Source organism: Tubulanus polymorphus, chromosome 9 (genome assembly GCF_964204645.1).
Source record: "Tubulanus polymorphus chromosome 9, tnTubPoly1.2, whole genome shotgun sequence".
Taxonomy (NCBI): domain Eukaryota; kingdom Metazoa; phylum Nemertea; class Palaeonemertea; order Tubulaniformes; family Tubulanidae; genus Tubulanus; species Tubulanus polymorphus.
In genome coordinates this window covers 9,275,363-9,294,453 of record NC_134033.1, presented here as the reverse complement: position 1 = coordinate 9,294,453, position 19,091 = coordinate 9,275,363, and positions in this window count along the sequence as shown.

Genomic DNA, 19,091 nt, shown 5'->3' with positions numbered 1-19,091 from the left:
CAATTCATTATTTTGGTTTTGTCGCCCGCGACAATTCATTATTTTGGTTTTATCGCCCGCGACAATTCATTATTTTAGTTTTGTCGCCCTGACAATTCTTTTTTTGGTTTTTGTTCTCGCGCCACAATTCATTAGTTTGGTTTTGTCGCCCGCGATAATTCATTATTTTGGTATCGCCCGCGACAATTCATTATTTTGGTTGTGTCGCGCGAGACAATTCATCATTTTGGTTTTATCGCCCGCGACTATTCATTATTTTGGTTTTGTCGCCCGCGACAATTCATTATTTTGGTTTTATCGCCAGCGACAATTCAATATTTTGGATTTATCGCCAGCGGTAATTCATTATTTTGTTTTTATTGCCTGCGACAATTCATTATTTTGATTTTGTCGCACGAGACAAATCATTATTTTGGTTTTATCGCCCGCGACAATTCATTATTTTGGTTTTGTGGCCCGAAGAAAATTTTGAAGACGCTTTGATCAATTACCTTGATTTTTCGTTTATATTTGAATCTACCAAAGGCCCATCAGCATAAGAAAATTGAGTCGATCTGACTCAAGATGGCCGTCCTATGACCTTTTTAGTGCCCAAAAATGTCAATTTTGCCCAGAATTCTAGGTCCTGTAGCTTCCTACTGGTTTGCCATTTCTCATTGCAATTGCTGATGGATATTCTTTAGAGAGGGATGTTTTATACCTGGGACAGGTATTTTTGATCAGCCAATTATGACGCAATTGGCGGCCATCTTGGTTTCATCAGTACTCATTCGTAGGTGGGAAAAAGTTTTTCCACAATTAATTGATACCTAAGCATATTGTGTTCCTATATTCAATTGGAGAGTTGTAGCCCATAACGTGTTCTATGATTTTAGTGAGTTTCAAGGTCATTGGTTTTTGTATGTGGCCATCAGGGGGCGTTGAATAATACAATAACTTAGTATCGCTATATTATATTTTTACCAAGGCATATTTTGTTACCATGATCAATGGCAAAGTTGTAGTTCATGACATCGTCTATGATTGTGGAGAGTTTTTAAGGACATAAGTTATTCCATATAGTCACCAGGGGGCGTTGAATAGTAGAAAAGCTTAGTTTTTCCTTATTAGATTGGTACCTAGGCATAGTTTGTTACCATGATCCATTGCAAAGTTGTAGTTCATGACATCCTCTATGATTGTGGTGAGTTTTTAAGGACATTAGTTATTCCATATAGTCACCAGGGGGCGCTGAATAGTAGAATGGCTTAGTATTTCCTTATTAGATTGGTACCTAGGCATATTTTGTTACTATGATCGATTGCAAAGTTGTATTTCATGACATGTACCACGATTGTGGTGAGTTTTAAGGTCATTGGGTTTTGCATATGGTCACCAGGGGGCGTTGAATAGTAGAATAACTTAGTATTTCCATATTAAATTGGTAACGAGGCATATTTTGTTATCACAATCAATTACAAAATCATAGCTGCTCACATGTTCTATGATTGTGGTGGGTTTCAAGGTCATTGGTTTATGTATATGGTCACTAGAGGGCGTTCTGTATTGAAATTGTTAGATTGTTGAGCATTTGAAACCACTGCCCAAGTGAGCATGGTGTCCCTTGACCCCTAGTTTGGTTTTGTCGCCCGCGACAATTCATTATTTTGGTTTTGTCGCACGCAACAATTCAATAGTTTGTTTTTGTCGTCCGCGACAATTCATTATTTTGGTTTTATCGCCCGCAACAATTCAATATTTTGGTTTTAATGCCCGCGACAATTCATTATTTTTGTTTTGTCGCCCGTGACAATTCAATATTTTGGTTTTGTCACCCGCGACAATTCATAATTTTGGTTTTGTCGCCCGTGGTTTTGTCGGAACATTAAGTTTTTGGTCGAACAGTGTGTTAAGGTTGTTTTGGAAATTTACTCGGTCTGGTATATTTTGGATTACTGTGTATGTCATTTGTCAGGACATTAAACAGAAGACGACTTAGGATACTACCTTGCGTGACTCCACTAGTTAGACCGTCTCATTCCGAGATGAGGCGTTCCGTTGATTTCGGTTACAAGTTTCCGTTCAGAGATAACTGCTGTGCCATTTGGGCGACCTATCATTGATACTGTTTCCTAATAGCCTGTTCAGTAATGGCTGATGTTGAGCCTTATCAAATGCATTGTCGAAATCCACCGTTGAACAGGATTCTAAGACTGTGCAGAAAACCCGTTATCGCTGCTTTGCAGCTATATTTCTGTTTGTACTCTTTCATAGAAATACGACAGATATCAAATGGAATCTTTGATTAAAGACACTGTAGACCGGTACACACTAATATGTCCATCCATCCGACCTACGAGCGATCATCTCATTAATGTGATAATTGCTCGTAAATCCGACAGCTACATTTTACAACTAGAAATATATTAGATCAGATTCCTAATAATAAAATCATTACTATTAAGAATATGTTATTGATTATGAATAAATTCAAAATGAATTGACAAAATATATTGCTTTGAATGGCCTTTAGATATTGGATAGGGCGATTTTGAATTATTTTTGGGGAATTTTATCGAGAAGCTCAAACTCCCTAAGGCGATAAAGTGTTTAAGGCGGATCTTTCCCGATTATGATCCCACCATATGAATTGCTCACGAAACTATTATGTATAAACACCTCACAATTAACGTAATGACTCAGTGACGTCCTGTTGCACAAGCTATATTACACCATGATAAAAAGCCTATTATAGTCGAGTAGGATTTCTCGATGTATAAATGCAGGGAGGGTTGGGAGCTTTATGTTCAATAACATTAGATTCCAATGTTTGCTCTATGGATTTCAAAATAAAAGAAAAATCTACGTTTAAACGTGATATCTGTTTCATTACTCGTGATATATCGGGGAATCTCTGCAATAAAATTGGACGATTTCAAAAATATTACAAAATGAGCAAATTGCGATTCTTAGTGATTTTTGCTAACAGTATGGATTCTAGCGTATATGCGGATTTGTGTGATATGTAATAAATATCGTAGCGAATAATCAAAGTATCTACTGTAGCTAGATATGACAATTAAAAATCCCCCAGAATATCTTCTTCAAAATACTTTGATCCGTTCAAAAAAGATCACCTGGTAAAGATTTCCTATGTAGAAATCTAAAAAATCTAAACCCTACGTAAACATACCCTGGGTAAAAATCCCTCAAATATTCATACTGGGTGATTGTCAAGAACATGTCAAAGCACGATGTTTCTCGAATTTGCAATGAGACTGAAATATGTTTGAACTTTTAAATGAAATCTTTCGTTGCGATAAATTCTTACGGATAAAATGAATTGTAAGAATTAATAAGAGTAATAAACTTTTATTTGTAATATCTTAAGATTCGAACTGGAATATTTTTGAATTTCAGCTGTGCGATGCCATGAATTATTAGAAATAACGTACTTTTGATATTAAATATTTTAGATTCAAGCTAGTGTTATATATTTGAAATGTGCGATGAACCCCTTCACTAAGCTGTGCAATAACTACATGTATATGTACTAATTTAGTATCAATGAAAGGTTAATTTGTAGTATGTTTTAATTTAAATAGCATAGTTTGTATAGGCATATTGATATCCTTACGGTGTTCGACAGTAAAATATGAATAAATTGGATATACGTATCAATAATACGAATTAATTGACCTTAAGATTGTATCTACTTATCATCCCTTCAAAGGGAGGGGATTACCTAATTTGAAGAATTGGGGATTTTTACCGAGGGAATTTTTACTCGCTTACTTAGATGTTTTGAATTATTGACTTAGTTATTTTATCAAGTTTAAGTTAATCACTAGTAAGTTTATTCATTGACCACTTGCATGATAGTTCTCGATATATTCATTATATGCAATGAAATGAAATGTAAGTTCATCACATTTCTGAATTCATTAATACCGATTTTAATTGTTTTAAGCCCCATGAAAAATATGTGATGTCATTATATTGAAAGCTTAATGTTTTATTAACATTAGCAGTAGTTCTCATAAATTTTCCTTGGCCTTTTTTTCCGTGGCCATTTTAACCTTGGCCATTTTTTCCTGGACAAATTACCTTGGCCATTTTTTCCTTGGCCATTCTTTTCTGGCCATTTTTCCTTGGCCATTTTTCCTTGGCCATTTTTCCAACATTCTGGGTTTTTTACAACTAACCCTTAGCAATGCACTGTAATGAACAATTAACTTTGTTTTGCTAAATTAACTACTTGTAATCAATTCGCTATAGAACTGTGGTCGATCCTAACAAAGAGTCCGGCGTGCTATTCTAAACTTCAGTGGACAAAAATCTCTTTCTAAAAATTATATTGCTAAGATATTCTTAGTCTTCATCCTTCAGCATGAACTCTAGGCCTGGATATATTTCGGATTCATTAAATCGTATCATGTGTGTGTAGAACGTTTGGGCGAAGGTATTATCCCCCTGGATCACGCGTAACACAAACAGAAAACATATTTTCATACATAGGTCATCGCATTATAGAAATTGAACTGTTGACAAGTTGTATTAAATCTCTATAGATCAAACACTTTTAAGGAAAATGCATTATGTGTGTTGTTTCTATATAACTACTATCGACTGTGCGCCTCGGGCTCAGTCAACTCGCCATCTTCATGATTGAAATATTTGATTAGGCAGTCCTATCAAAAGTGGCGTAAATTCATACAAGCGAATAATTTGTTGTTTCCAAAGGTTTTTGTTACCAGCTCGTCTACACGGTAATGGTCGAAATTCCCCGGTAAAAATCCCCTAAGAATACCAATTAAAGAGCTTATGATTTGCTGCCGCTGGTATGTTTTCGTTTGTATTGCAAAATTAAGTCCAAAATAACTGGAATCGTTTTAAAGGATTTCTGTGAAAATTTTCAATTTTTCCCCACACGTCAACAAGTGCCTTTCAAATCAAAATCGATTCCTCATGCGTAAAAACGATTGAAGCAATTTTTGCAGTTTTTTTTATTTATGGTTTGATACGTCAAGATTTCAGTAAAAAGGGCAACATCATCGTTTATGTTAGCGAAGCTTGGTATACAAGCAAGCTGACAATTACAAGCCACTGAATTTTATCGGTTTAGGCTTTGTATAGCTCATTATCTATAGGAAGTCAGTGATTAAGTCCTAAGTAAATATTGCTCAATTAAAGAGAATTCATTATGACAATGTACAAGCGATGACAGGCCTAAGAGGCACCCGTAAATCAAAAATGTATTTCACGGATTTTGCTGTGCGATGCGATAAATTATTGAAACTTTTTATTTGAAATATCTTTGAAATACTATTGAAATTTGAAATATTATTTTACCAGTGCGATAACTTTTAGTATTAGTTTAGTACTAATGAAGTATTTCAATCTTTGGATAAACGTTGGAAAAATGGCAAGGGGAAAATTTCCGCTAAATAAACATTAGAATTTGCAAGTTTTGTAATAACTTTGAATTGTTAAATTTTACTGGACATTGGTGTATGCTGAATATCACGAACAACGAAACATATATCTGATAAAAACGTTGATTGTCTTTTTCAACTTTCATCATTTCAATAACAATCAATCGATTTTTAAGTAGATTTAATTACCAGGATAGCGACTATATGCGTTTGTGCTTTTAATCAACTAGTTTCCGAATCCGTGGTATGTCAATCAAATAATAATTATTAAGTCGAGAAAAAGTAAGATGCATTCTATCAACTAATTTCAATGTAAAGACTATAATGCTTCCTATATGAATCAATACTAAAGCATTCATACCGCAGGCCACTTAATCTTAAGCTGGATTGTGAGAGGTGTTTTAACATAATGGTCACATGAGTAATTAAATGGTTGTGTCACAAAGGGAGAAATCTGCCTTAGACATAACATCCCGATATCTGGAGTTCTGGGCTTAGTAACGCATGTTTAGAATGAATTTTATCCAATATTTTTGTAACATAATGTTTTCTCTCTGCAAATTCCTGACGTTTTCTGGGTGCTAACGTTCAGTGGCTAGTAGGCTGGATTGTATTTTCCCTTATTTCATAGATCTCCATGCATATAAACTTGAACTGAATGGGAACTGAGTTCGGTTAGGAGTAAAAACCTCCTTATCAACTCCTATTTCTGAATTGTATATAAAGGAGTGAAGAAAGAAACAAACCCTCATACCGAATACACTTTTACGTATAAATGAGAATAATGCTCACTAGGACAATGGCTAATTTGCGACCGTAAATGAAAGAAATACGACTCGAATAATTTTTTTTATCATGCGTGACACGCGAATCTCCTATTAACGCTAGTAATGAGAGAAGAATCCACACGAATGAAATGTATCAGCTTCATAATGATCTTTAATCCTTGAATGACCATTCTTAATTAACACAAAACACATTAATATAAATGATTTGTATCGATTACTATAGAATTTCAATTTAAAGAATGCATTTATCAAATTACGTCCATTGACTCCGAAAATGAACCTTTAAACCCGTAAATTAGCTAAACTCGTGCCGTTAAGCTATTTAGATTTATCGCAGTCTAGTGAAAATTTGTAAGCAGTCCTAATATATTCCCTGTATAATCAAAACTTAATTTCTATGTTATGCACGTGTTTTAATTACGATTTCCCCTCTACATGTTTATCGGGAAGGGCCTGATTACAATCTGATTACAATTGATTGTCAACAAAGTTATAGCAATTTACTGTTAGACAAAGAAAATACAAAATCTATTTAGTTTTCTAAAATTGTATGTAGGCCTATGTCTCATACCGTCTCATTACCTCGAACACTGTGTATCGTATCACTCGAAATTCATAAATCTACCGGCTTTATGGCTTTAAAAAAACTAATTACACCCAAAACACCTATCTTTCTAAAATTTCAGGTTATATCGTTTAGTGGTGGGAGGAAAAATTCCTCCCTAAATCAATATACTTTGAATCTAAGACTCGGGTTCATTTTCCTTCAGTTGACAAATGAAAATATTTCGAATATCAGACCAGGTCCATTTTCCTTCGTTCGACCATGGACGTATAAACTAGATTATACGTCCATGGTTTGACATAGGGAGGAACATTCCTCCCGACGTCGATACTTTGAATATCAGACCTGAAGGTCAAATTCTCTTCGTTTGACCTTGGGAGGAATATTCCTCCCAAAGTCAATTGTTAAAATATCGGACCCCATGGTCAAGTTTCCATCGATTGACATTGGGAAGAATATTCCTCCCGCAGTCAATTTTCACAATAGCGGTCCTCTTAATTGGTGACACTCAAAGAACGCGCGGCTCAGATTTCTATTGTGCGCCTATCGCGCGCTGCGCGTGAATCACTTACGTAATCTTTTCTGTAAATTTGAAGACCTAGGGGGCATTATGTTCTCTATAGCCCAATATTATCCCAAATTCCGGACTGTTAATAGGTTGATTTTACAGCAGAGTCGACATGTTTCAACAATTTTTAACTGTTCATTTATGAATATTTGAGGACTTATGAACTAAAAATTAGTTAAATTTTTGATACATTTTGAGAAAGTCACAAAACATTTGAGACTGCGTTCGAAATGTTATATTGCATTGGATACCTTTAGAAGACGTATTGTAATAGTAATGGATGTATGATTATATCAGAAGCGGCAGGCGTAAATAGAAATGATAAGTAAATCGGATTATTCGGTCAAAATGGCGGATGTATACACGATTTGGAACTCTGATATAAAAGTAAGACCCTGACATGAGGATGCTGGTGGAATGACGAAGCTATCTACGATCTGTCCCAGTTAACATTTCTAGTCGACCCGACGTGGGCATTGAGTCAGACGAATTAGTCGGCATTTGGACGTGAGTCGGCTTCGCCATCGGGCCGACGTTTCCACGCCGACCCCGGCGGGGCGAATACTTATTTCTGATGCATTCGCTCTAATTACAGCATAATATATTATAGTATGTGCGTATGTATAGCGCAGTTTTGTTTCAAAATTATAAATTCTTGATACGGTCATATTTTCGTCGTCGGGCCAACGTTGGCCCGTTAACCATATGCCTACCAAGATGGTGGTGCCCTCTTTCGTCCCATTTGAGAATTATTCAAATAAGAACGATATCACAACTTCTGTAATTAATCAATGATACACTCATACGTTTGATTATATGTTATTAAAAAAGGTTGTTTAACTGAATAAAAAATTGAAAGTTTTGTTTAAAACGAGGCCGCGTTGTGCGCAGGTCTTCCGCCGCCATTTTGGTTCCATTCTGTTGTTCGTATTCTTTGTTATCAAAATCGTTTTTCATCAGTCTTCTAGTAATCAAGTGTAATTACAAGTGTTACATTCGGTAAGTGTTATTGTATTTACATGGTATTTGACATTTGCGCCTGAGTTGCTTCAATTTTCTGCTTGATTAATGAAACTGAAAAGGCCTATTTGAAGCGACATCAAATTCAATGCATTTTATTGCTAAAAGAACACTTAAAATGATTAGGTAATTAGTACCATTATGTTGTAATTGATTGATTCAGGTTTAATAGGTGATATTATGGATACATCATCAGGTTTTAGGGCATTTTGAGCTAGTACTAGGCTGCTGGACTTATTTACTGGTGACATTTTAGACGGATGATCCCTTCTCATAAAAGACACCAACAATGATTGAGCGGTGAATGAGGGAATTGGGGATGCATCAAACTTTGGCTTTAACACGCTGACGACCGAAATTGGTGATTAGAAAGGTGGAGTGTTGCAATTGGATGAGGAAAATTAGTCAACCCCTAAAATCCTAATAATTCTGTAGTTTTGGCAAAGAATTAAACAGCAGTTAAAACCTGTATACATAACATTTCATATGTGTGTCCCCTGCTTTAATACCGATCTTGCCATTATCTATGTAGTATGAAGGGATATATTTTTGTATTATGTAATACTTATTAGAAGTAGAAAATGTGGATTTTTCTAAAATTCTTAAGAAACGCTTAGATGATGTGTGCATATTATTCAGGCATTAATCATTCAGATATCGCTTTGTTTATTTGTTAATTATAATGTCTTAAAGATTGTTCAAAATCGTTGTTATCAATCGAAGTAATGCTTTTCAAACGACTTGGTGTTATATAAATATTGTATGATCGGTTATCAATCTGAAAAATTTCGACGTAAGATTTCTATTTTGTTACTTTTATAGTTTATCTCAAAATCTATGTCTGTTTAAAACTATGTATCGATTTTTGTTTTGCTACTAAAGGAAAATAATTTGAACATGTAATTCTCTATAGCTGTCTCAGGTATCTTATGGAAGAGGTTCCTCAAACAAATATGGACGGGGTTTGGTCAGAAACGGGTCGAATGAGATTGGCAAACGGTCGGGGAATCGACAAATATGGACGGGGTATGGTCAGATAAGGGTCGGGTGAGGTTGGCAAACGGTCGGGGAACCGACGGACATATATTATTAGGCAGTCAGCAAAACGTCGGCATCTGGACTACGTGTTTATTATTATTTGACAATTGACGTCAAAACTGCAAAGGCTTTCTTACCTTAACGCGGTTTCCGATACAATCCGTTTTATTTCATTTAGCTCACTTCGATCTACAGATACTGCATGGGACTGTCGGGCCGTAAACATCGAAAATTGAGCCCCAATGAGGCGACATGTTTTTAAGAGTCGTCATCCCGAAATCATCCGCAGGCTGGTCCTCACTTCGATCATCAATTCAAGTGTAAATAAACAAATTTATTGCCGCAAGCCTTCACATTCAGTCGCGGTCTTCAAACAGTAATTTTAACAATTACCCATTTTCTTCATCAGTATACTTGATCCACATGATATATACTACTCTGAATATAATAAATATCATACGCACTATTGAGCTGTAAAGATCGATAATCAACGTGTGTCTTTACGTCGTCGTTCCATCCACGGATCCGCTGCGATTTTTCCGTGCCATGAGAATCAAATCAAGTACAAATAAATTTATTACTACCAGTGATTTGCCCGCGGGCTTCAAACAGTAAGTTTCACAATATTCTATTTTCCTTTACCAAATTTACCGGATATTTACTACGATAAATCATTTAAGTACCGGCGAGTCGTAGGACTAAGGCCTAAACTGAACAGGCCGAACAGATTTAGTAGAGAAAAGCTGTAGTGTCGACGAGGTATCAAAATAAAAGATTGTATTACTTGATTCGGCCGCGAGCTTCATTCAATTTTCCCTACAGTACATACCGATCTTTACCAAATCCGCAAGATATTTACTGAATACAAGTATATGACACACTCCCATCCGTAAGCTGAACTCACGCTTATATTCGGAATAAGTGTTCGCCGCGGGGGATAGGAGATCGTTCCTCGGGTCGCTTGAAATGTTTATCGAGTTGTACGTGACCTTTAGGTCTACCAGTACTGAGGTTTACTGTCTCAAACAAACACATGTAATTGTTGTGACAATTAACGGACTCATGGATTGAACTCCAAAACAAAATTTGCAAAAAAAAATCCAGCAACATTCCTGCGATGTACAAAGGATATCCTTCTTCATAATCCGAAAACGAAATCGATTTCACGAATTGAATATCCCAGAGACCTATCCCCGTTAAATAAGGTGTAGGAATACGATGTTCAGGAGGGTTGACATTCAATAGGCATAACACCAATCCGTCCGGATGTTAGGCCTACGCATATACATAGGCCTACGTAGGCTAGTAGCCTCTACTAGGCTAAAGCTAAGTTCACTATAAAGGAGGAATCAGATTTATTAAAATGCATGTATTAGTGATTAACTGGTTCTGACTTCCAATGATCAATCACAATTATTAACGATATTTTATTGGCAAAAATGAAGAATTAATTCCTAATGACTTAAGTTACTGCGGATCCTCAGAAAGATCTTTTTTTGTTCAAAAAACCGTTCGCTCGAAATTTTCTTCATCGAAACAAAAAAAATTTTTGTTCGAACCAAAAATATTTCGTTTGATTGAACCAATTTGAAAAAATCGTTAGGACAAAGTTTTTTTCGTTCGAACAAACTTCTTTTGTCCATACGAAATGTTTTTCGTTCGAACAATTGTTCGATCGAATAGAATCGTTCCAATGATCAATCACAATTATAAACGTTATTTTATTGGCAAAAATGAAGAATTAATTCCTAATGACTTAAGTTACTGCGGATCCCCAGAAAGATCTTTTTTTTGTTCAAAAAAACCTTCGCTCGAATATTTTTCGTCGAAACAAAAAACTTTCTTTCGAACCAGAAACATTTCGTTCGATTGAACCAATTTGAAAAATCGTAAGGACAAAGTGGTTTTCGTTCGAACAAACTTTTTTTGTCCATACGAAATGTTTTTCGTTCGAGCAATTGTTCGATTGAACAGAATCGTTTTCATTCTCTTGTCAGAATGTTAAGTTTTCTGTTTGAACAAGTATATTGTAAAAAGTTTTTCAATCGAACCGAATTATTTTCATTCAAACATTTGGTCGAAACAAAATTTTTTTCACCCGACAAAATTCTTGTCGCGGTAAAAAGTTTTTCACTTCAACAATAACATAGCTTTTTATTCGAACAAATTTTTTTGTCAGAACGAAGAAAAGTTTTCGTTCGAACAAAAAGCATATTGTTCCATCAAATGGAATTGTTTTCATTCGAACAAGATTTTCTTTTCGGGACATTAAGATTTTTGTTCGAACAGACATATTATTCGATCAAAGTGTTTTTCTTTCCAGAACAAAATTCTGGTGGAACTAAATAGTCTTTTCGATTCGTTACAATGAGTAATCTTTATTCGAACAAAATAATCTTCTCATTCGAACACAAAGGTATAATCTGAACCTGGGTTTTCTTTGTATCCAATATCCATATCATGCCTTTCAGGTTGAAGCCCATCTTCCATGTTTCTGACCATGGACGGAACACAGCTTGTTTAGGTCGTTTTGGAAATATACTCTGTCGGGTACATTTTAGATTTGGTCGTTTTGGAAATATACTCTGTCATTTTGAATTACTCTACATATCATCTATCAGGAGAGTGAAGAGAAGACGACTTAGGATACTACCTTGCGTGACTCCACTAGTTAGACCGATTTATTCCAAGATGAGACAGTTTCAAGGGTGTATGCGACAAATAAGGAAAATACAGTTAATTTCCCTGTTTTCGGCTTAAATTTGAAGTAGATGAAAACCTGTTTTCTTTGAATTGAAGCCACGGGAACCACTTAACCTCATTTTCAAGCCGGCTTAGAATAGGCGATGTTGGGTTATTATGTCATTGATTTGCACAGAACGGACACCAGTATAATCAAATTCCCATCCTCGATGGCGAGCGTTTCCAAAAACCCAGCAACAGTGAGTTCCGGGAACTCATTTTGACATGGAATGTCGGAATCCCAGCCTTCGATAATTTCCCGTCTTCCTAATGGCCCAATAAGGTCAAATACCGTGATTTACGGAGTTAACGCGGCATTAAACATTTTAAACCTGCCAGGGACTCGAATTTAAATCAAGTAGAAAATAAAGAAAAACTCCCAAAAAACTATTCTATCTTATATATTACTATTTTTAAGTCCACTACATATAAACAAGTTGAAACCTCATTAATCAGTAGGTTGTACACTATACATCTTTTTAAATATATTATAACAATCGAAGTTTTAGGTTCCAAAACCTGGAACAAAGTTCCGTAATTATGAAAGTCACAATTATTATAGATAAGTTACTTTATCAAATTCTGATGCTTGATAGAGTGTAAATCATATTTGCAGAGTGTAAGCGCATTTATTTTCCAACCTCCAATAAAATCCACGAGAAATAGTATTATACACTACAATGACTTCACTGCATGCGCAACGAATCAATAGGCAATACAAACCGTTGTGTATTTTGTTAGTAGCTGGGTGTGTGCAAAACAAAGCATTCAGGGTCCAAGTTCAAATTCTGTCAAAGAAATGATTTTATTTCTTTAGTTTGGTTTGCTTCTTTATTAACGAAATTAATTGAATATCCGTTTGGTTGAATGACAGGACTTCATTTCATCTGATCTCTATTCTTGTGTAGGCCTATAGGCAATAACGAGCGTCAGGAAATAAACAGTCAATCTTTACTACAATGCTGCATCAGTGCTTTGACTTATATTATAAATCTCCAGCAATAATTTATCATATGTATATGGAGATGATGATGCCTGCACAAATACCCGTGCCTAAATCCGTATTATCGGGGTACTAAATGGTCTGATCGCTTTTGTTTTATATGGCGAATTAATCGAATTCAATCGAAAAACATACCCCAAGCAATATTGTTTCTGAAATATACTTCAGAAACAATATTCTTTATTATTCTCAATTATCATTTGATCACTGTCACCTAAAGTTGATAAACAAGGTTATGAAATTGTAATTCTGATCGTAGTATTTAATTCGACGTAAGGATTGCATACTGCAGAGATTGGGAAACAGTGGAAACATGCAATATTTTAGAAACCCGTGGATAATATTTTTTACAACGGTGTTGAGGAATATATATATGTAAAATCATTGAATTTAGGTTAAATAGACATTATTCATTTTCACGTGACCTTTATTAGCCAATTGTCTTATTCTATGGGCTGAGGTTCGAATCTAATCAACAACTCGTACTCCTAGAATCAAAATATCCTCAAGTTATCATTCCTTAAAATGATTCGTGTGCTTCGCTAGCGTTCGCAGTACACTTTGAAGGGATTACTGTCGATCATCTAGTGCTCAGTAGAAAAAGTAACATCGATAAATGTTTTTCTTAATCAAGATGAGAATCATCGATTAACATGTTATGAAATTCAATTTGGAAGGGCTAGATTTTTATGTGGCGGATTATTACCCGTTACCCGGATAGACTCACGCTTATAAATCAACAACCGTATTAATGCGTTAACTTACTTGATAAATACATATTCAAATAATATTAGATTGCATAGACCTGCAATGGGCTCGATAACTAAATTATGTCTATTAATGTATATCGTGTATTATTAATCCATAAATACAATCTTTGAAATTGAAGGTCAGTATTTGCCTAAAGATGTTCATTGCACATTTTAGATATCATCGTTTTTGATAGTGTGGTTTTTTCTATTTTATCGAAAGACATGAAACAAAATGTAGAGATGTATTCGGATTTTTGTAGGTCCATTTTAATTGCAAAGCAGAGTACTGGATATTGGATCCCGTTGACTATTGACCTCCTCAGTTGTTTTTGTTATAGCGAGCCCATGGTGCAACTATGGCGATATCCTCTTGTTTCTGTATAAGGTAAAAGGCTTCAAATAGAAATGGCACAATTTATTTTGGGATGGATTAGAACTAAGTATTCTTGAGAGCACTTGAGAGCGGCTGAACGAGCAACCCTATTAGTTTATACAGTGAGACCATCACCTAAACTGTCTCCTATGCGATCTTTCTGTAGGTTCATTGGCATAGATTTATCAAATACTGGTTGGACCACATGAAAAAATAATTTCTTTACTAGAATTTAGGGTGTAGGAGTCAGCACTCACACCCTATTTTTCATAGACTAGTTTTCATTACCGATACCTTTAATCTGTGTCGCATTAGACTGATCGATTTCACTATTATCTTAACCGTAGCGTGCCTATATAGTCTATGTGTTAATATTAACTTTCGGACTATTAATTCATTGAAAACGAGAGCAGAAAAAACACAGTCAATATGGCTCAGTTATTTCAGAATTTCAAAGTAGGCCTATATATAATTATATAATGCCGACACTAAAAGCCCCAGATCGTTGCTTGCTGGTGCAGGTTGAATGGAATTATTTACTGAACTGGAATTTCCTAACTGGATGTTTTATATAAACTGAAATTTCAGTGAATCTGCGATAATCCATACATAGAATATTCGTTACCCCGAATTTTGACTTCAAAATCCGAGCCCGTAATTCAGTCCCGGCAGGAGTGGTGGGTTAGTAGGGACACACCAAATAAATAAGAGATAAGCTCTGAATAATGTTGAAGGTATTAAAATGATAACAAGATGACGACAGCGATTCCGATCTCAAAAGCCTATTTCAGGACTTTGAAACCCGTGAGGTTTGTTCCTATACCATATGCGTTGCCCGATTATGAGACAGATATCAGAAGATATTAAATGAGGACTTATGAATCAGGCATTAAAATCCATTTTTTTCAAATACTATAAAGTTAATTCTTCAACTGGAGGTAACTCAACTGTTCAAAGACTGTTCTGACAAAAATTGTTCTGCTGGTACAAGTACATTTATTCATGTTCACGGTCAACGTCAATAGAACAAATAGCTCACTAATATCACTGCATCGTGTCAATGTGAAATGTTTCACATATTATTTGATATATTTTCATGATATAGAATATCCATTCTATTTGTTTTGTTGTATGAAACCGGAACGTTCAATCATAAGTCCAATCTAATTGGCTCATACTCATAACAATGATAATCATATCTAATTTAACTCATTGTGATCGAAACTCACTGAACATAGGCCTATTATTTAGATAAAACGAAACTTGCTTAAACTAGTGGATTAACATAGTGGATTTTCCATCTGAGTTCTATAAGGGTTTCTATTTTCAAGAAAATGAACAATTGAATCAAACGACCAATTGTAATTACTATACGAAAATTAAAATATCATTTGGTTTAATCTGATCACACCATTCTCGCATCAGAATTACCACGAGCACCGGCTAAAACTATTAATCTAAAAGTGATATTTCTTAGTGATGACACAACTATTTCGAATCAGTTGCAATGCCGCCTACTACTGGCCTGATAATTCACATTATTTTGTAAACAACTTTCGCATGGTTCGCTCTTTCTTCGAGACCATGCATTTGACCGCTGTAAAGACTTTCTTTGTAGGCCTATACTAGAGCATTTTATTTATAATTCCGTAACATTAGGGCATAAAGCTATATAGACCGATAGCGACCAGGCCATTCCGTCTACCCGATAATACCTATTGCACATGGACACTTAAACGAACTTCAATAATACACGCACTATACATCACTGCTGGATATTAAGAACACTTAAAAGTCAGTGTATACATTGAACATTCTCAGATTCGTGATTATTTGCTACTTATGTCCTTTCTAGCTATTACATGGGCATATACAAATCATCTTTGTTATCGATTGAAGGTGATATGGGATGGCTACCGGTATTTATTAGGCATCGTATTGAGGTTTTGCGCCTATGGTTTCGTCTTTGTAATATGCCAGATACTAGATTAACCAAACATTTGTTTCTCTATGATTATGAACAGGCCTTTATTGGCAAAGTTAATTGGTGTTCATTCGTCAAGTCAGTTCTAACTGAATGTAATATGGAATATTTTTATGAGAACATCTATTTTAAATACCCATCAAATCAAAAAGGTTTTGAATGATATTAGAATAATTTTATATAGAAACTATGCAATAACGTGGTCAAGAAATGTTCCTCTGCAATCAAAACTCCGTACTTATACCGTACTTAAGCCAAAATTTGGAACAGAAGACTATGTCAAATTACACACATCACGTTCAAACCGCTCCACAATAGCAAGGTTAAGAAATGGTACTTTCCCCTTGAACATAGAACTAGGTCGCTACCGCAATTTGCCAATTGAACAATATGTGTTGCATGTACAGCGAATGAAGTTGAGAAGAGGAACATTTCTTGTGCACTTGCTACAAATACGTTAATCTACGTAATGACCTCTTTTCTAAGATCAATGGTATCCTAGAACTAGATATCAATCTTTTGTCTAATGCCGTAAAAACTAAAATTCTACTAAGTAATAGTCGTATCGTAAGTGTTTGCGGATTCATATCAGCCGCAATGAAACTTCGAAATTCTAAATTCTTTATTCTTAATCCAATGTCACATGTTTGTTGTACTTGTAAATGTTAATGTGTCTTGTAAGCCTTATTATAGGCTGGCTTGTTAATCGAGATGACACGTTAATAAATATATATATTTATATACACTAATACACTAATACAGAGCTGACATTCTATCTTTAATTAGTATTCAATCTCCATCACTATCATATAGCAATAGATCCGCTCGCGTATTGTGAATCACTTTGAAAATAACCCGACAGTGGAAAAAGTATAATACACTGTGTCATAAAAGATCCAGTTGCGAGACGATACTGCGATTCAGCTAAACAACTTTTCCATCAATTCCGTTAATAGAAATAAAAGCAAACAATACATTTAGAATATATCAAAAACATTTGAATGTTTTGCTTTGCATGCTAGTAACAAAATAGATAACTGATTAGTGTTGAACCAGTTCCTTTAGGAATAAGATGAAAAGCTTATTTTGTGGTAGTAGTTCATGTCACGTAAATTCTGTTATGGCTTGTTTAACTGAAAACTTCAATAATATCTATAATGCTGGGTATAAATATACACGTACGTGGGTAAGATGATAATTGTTCCGTATAATTTCCTACCGGTAAACTTTTATTCATTTATCAACAGTTTTATTAATTCAATTTCGTGGTCGATTCCTTGGCGGGTTTTGAATTCTTAACGTCGTGTCAAAATGAGGTCCGCAAATTATTTCAGTAATTGAGTCTATTGGGTCATGGTGGAGATGGGAAATTATCAAAGGCTGGGATTCCGACATTCCATGTCAAAATGAGTTCCCGGAACTCACTGTTGCTGGGTTTTTGGAAACGCTCGCCATCGAGGATGGGAATTTGATTATACTGGTGTCCGTTTTGTGCAAATCAATGACATAATAACCCAACATCGCCTATTCTAAGCCGGCTTGAAAATGAGGTTAAGTGGTTCCCGTGGCTTCAATTCAAAGAAAACAGGTTTTCATCTACTTCAAAATTAAGCCGAAAAAAGGGAAATTAACTGTATTTTCCTTATTTGTCGCATACACCCTTTTTCGTTGAATTCGGCCACCTGTTTTCCTTCAGAGAAATCTGCTGGTCCATTTAAGCGACCGATCATTGATACCGTTTCCGAATAGCTTATTTAGTAATCGCTGATGTTGGACCTTATCAAACGCTCTTTTGAAATCCATAAAGACTAATTGAGGCCTAACAGTCGATTTTCGAGTCAAATAACCATCGGATCCATGTCATCCATGGTTTCAAAGTAGGTCTCATTGACTGTTTGTCAACCGTCCTTTGAAAAAACCGTTTTGACAGTTGAACAGGATTCTAACTTACCTTCGATTTTTATGGCATGATGCGGCTGGATCAGCGTACACGCGATCGTCGACACAGTATTCAGAAGATCAAGAATACGAACGAGGATGTGCAGAAAACCCGTTATCGCTGCTTTGGAGCTATATTTTCAATATTCAAATGTTTTAGAAAATAAGTTCGATATTAAGGGTATGCAGGTTTCATGAGATTAGCAATTTATAATAGCATAGCTGTTATATACGGCTCTGCGTCCTCTGATGGCATGTGTATAAGGTGACTATTCAATTCTTTATTGATACTTATTACATATGAGATTCATAAATCCAATTAAGTTACAAATTTTAAAATAAGAAAGTACAATATATGTACGTGATCGTACTGAGCTAATACTTTTATAGGAAAATGCTATACGGAAAGCCATGAATTCTTAAATTCATCGTGTTACTGAGGTTTTCGTTCTAAGCCGAATAGTACTAACGAGGTTTGCCTGTACTACGATATCGAACGCTGATCGATTCATAAATACAAATCGCTACTGCACCTTGTAAAATGTAAATCTTAAAGAGTGAGGTGGTCTATTATAAAAGGGTACCATGTACAGTGGAACATCGTTACAGCGAACTTTATAGAAAATAGTTCGTTATAACCGATAGTTCGTTTTATCAAGTATATGATATTAATTAAATTGTCTTACTTGGGACGGAATTCTATATTTGTTGCATCGTTTTATTCAAAAGATTTCAATAAAGTTCTATTGTATTATGTTCGCTCTATTGTTTTCTGCCGTGACTGTGAATTCAGTGTTCACAAAAACAATGCCAAGGTCGCGAATTTGGAGATCGCTTTTTAACAATCGCTTCAGAAAATGATTTCCCATGGATTATTTGCTTGTCTGTGTTGAACGTTATAGAAAT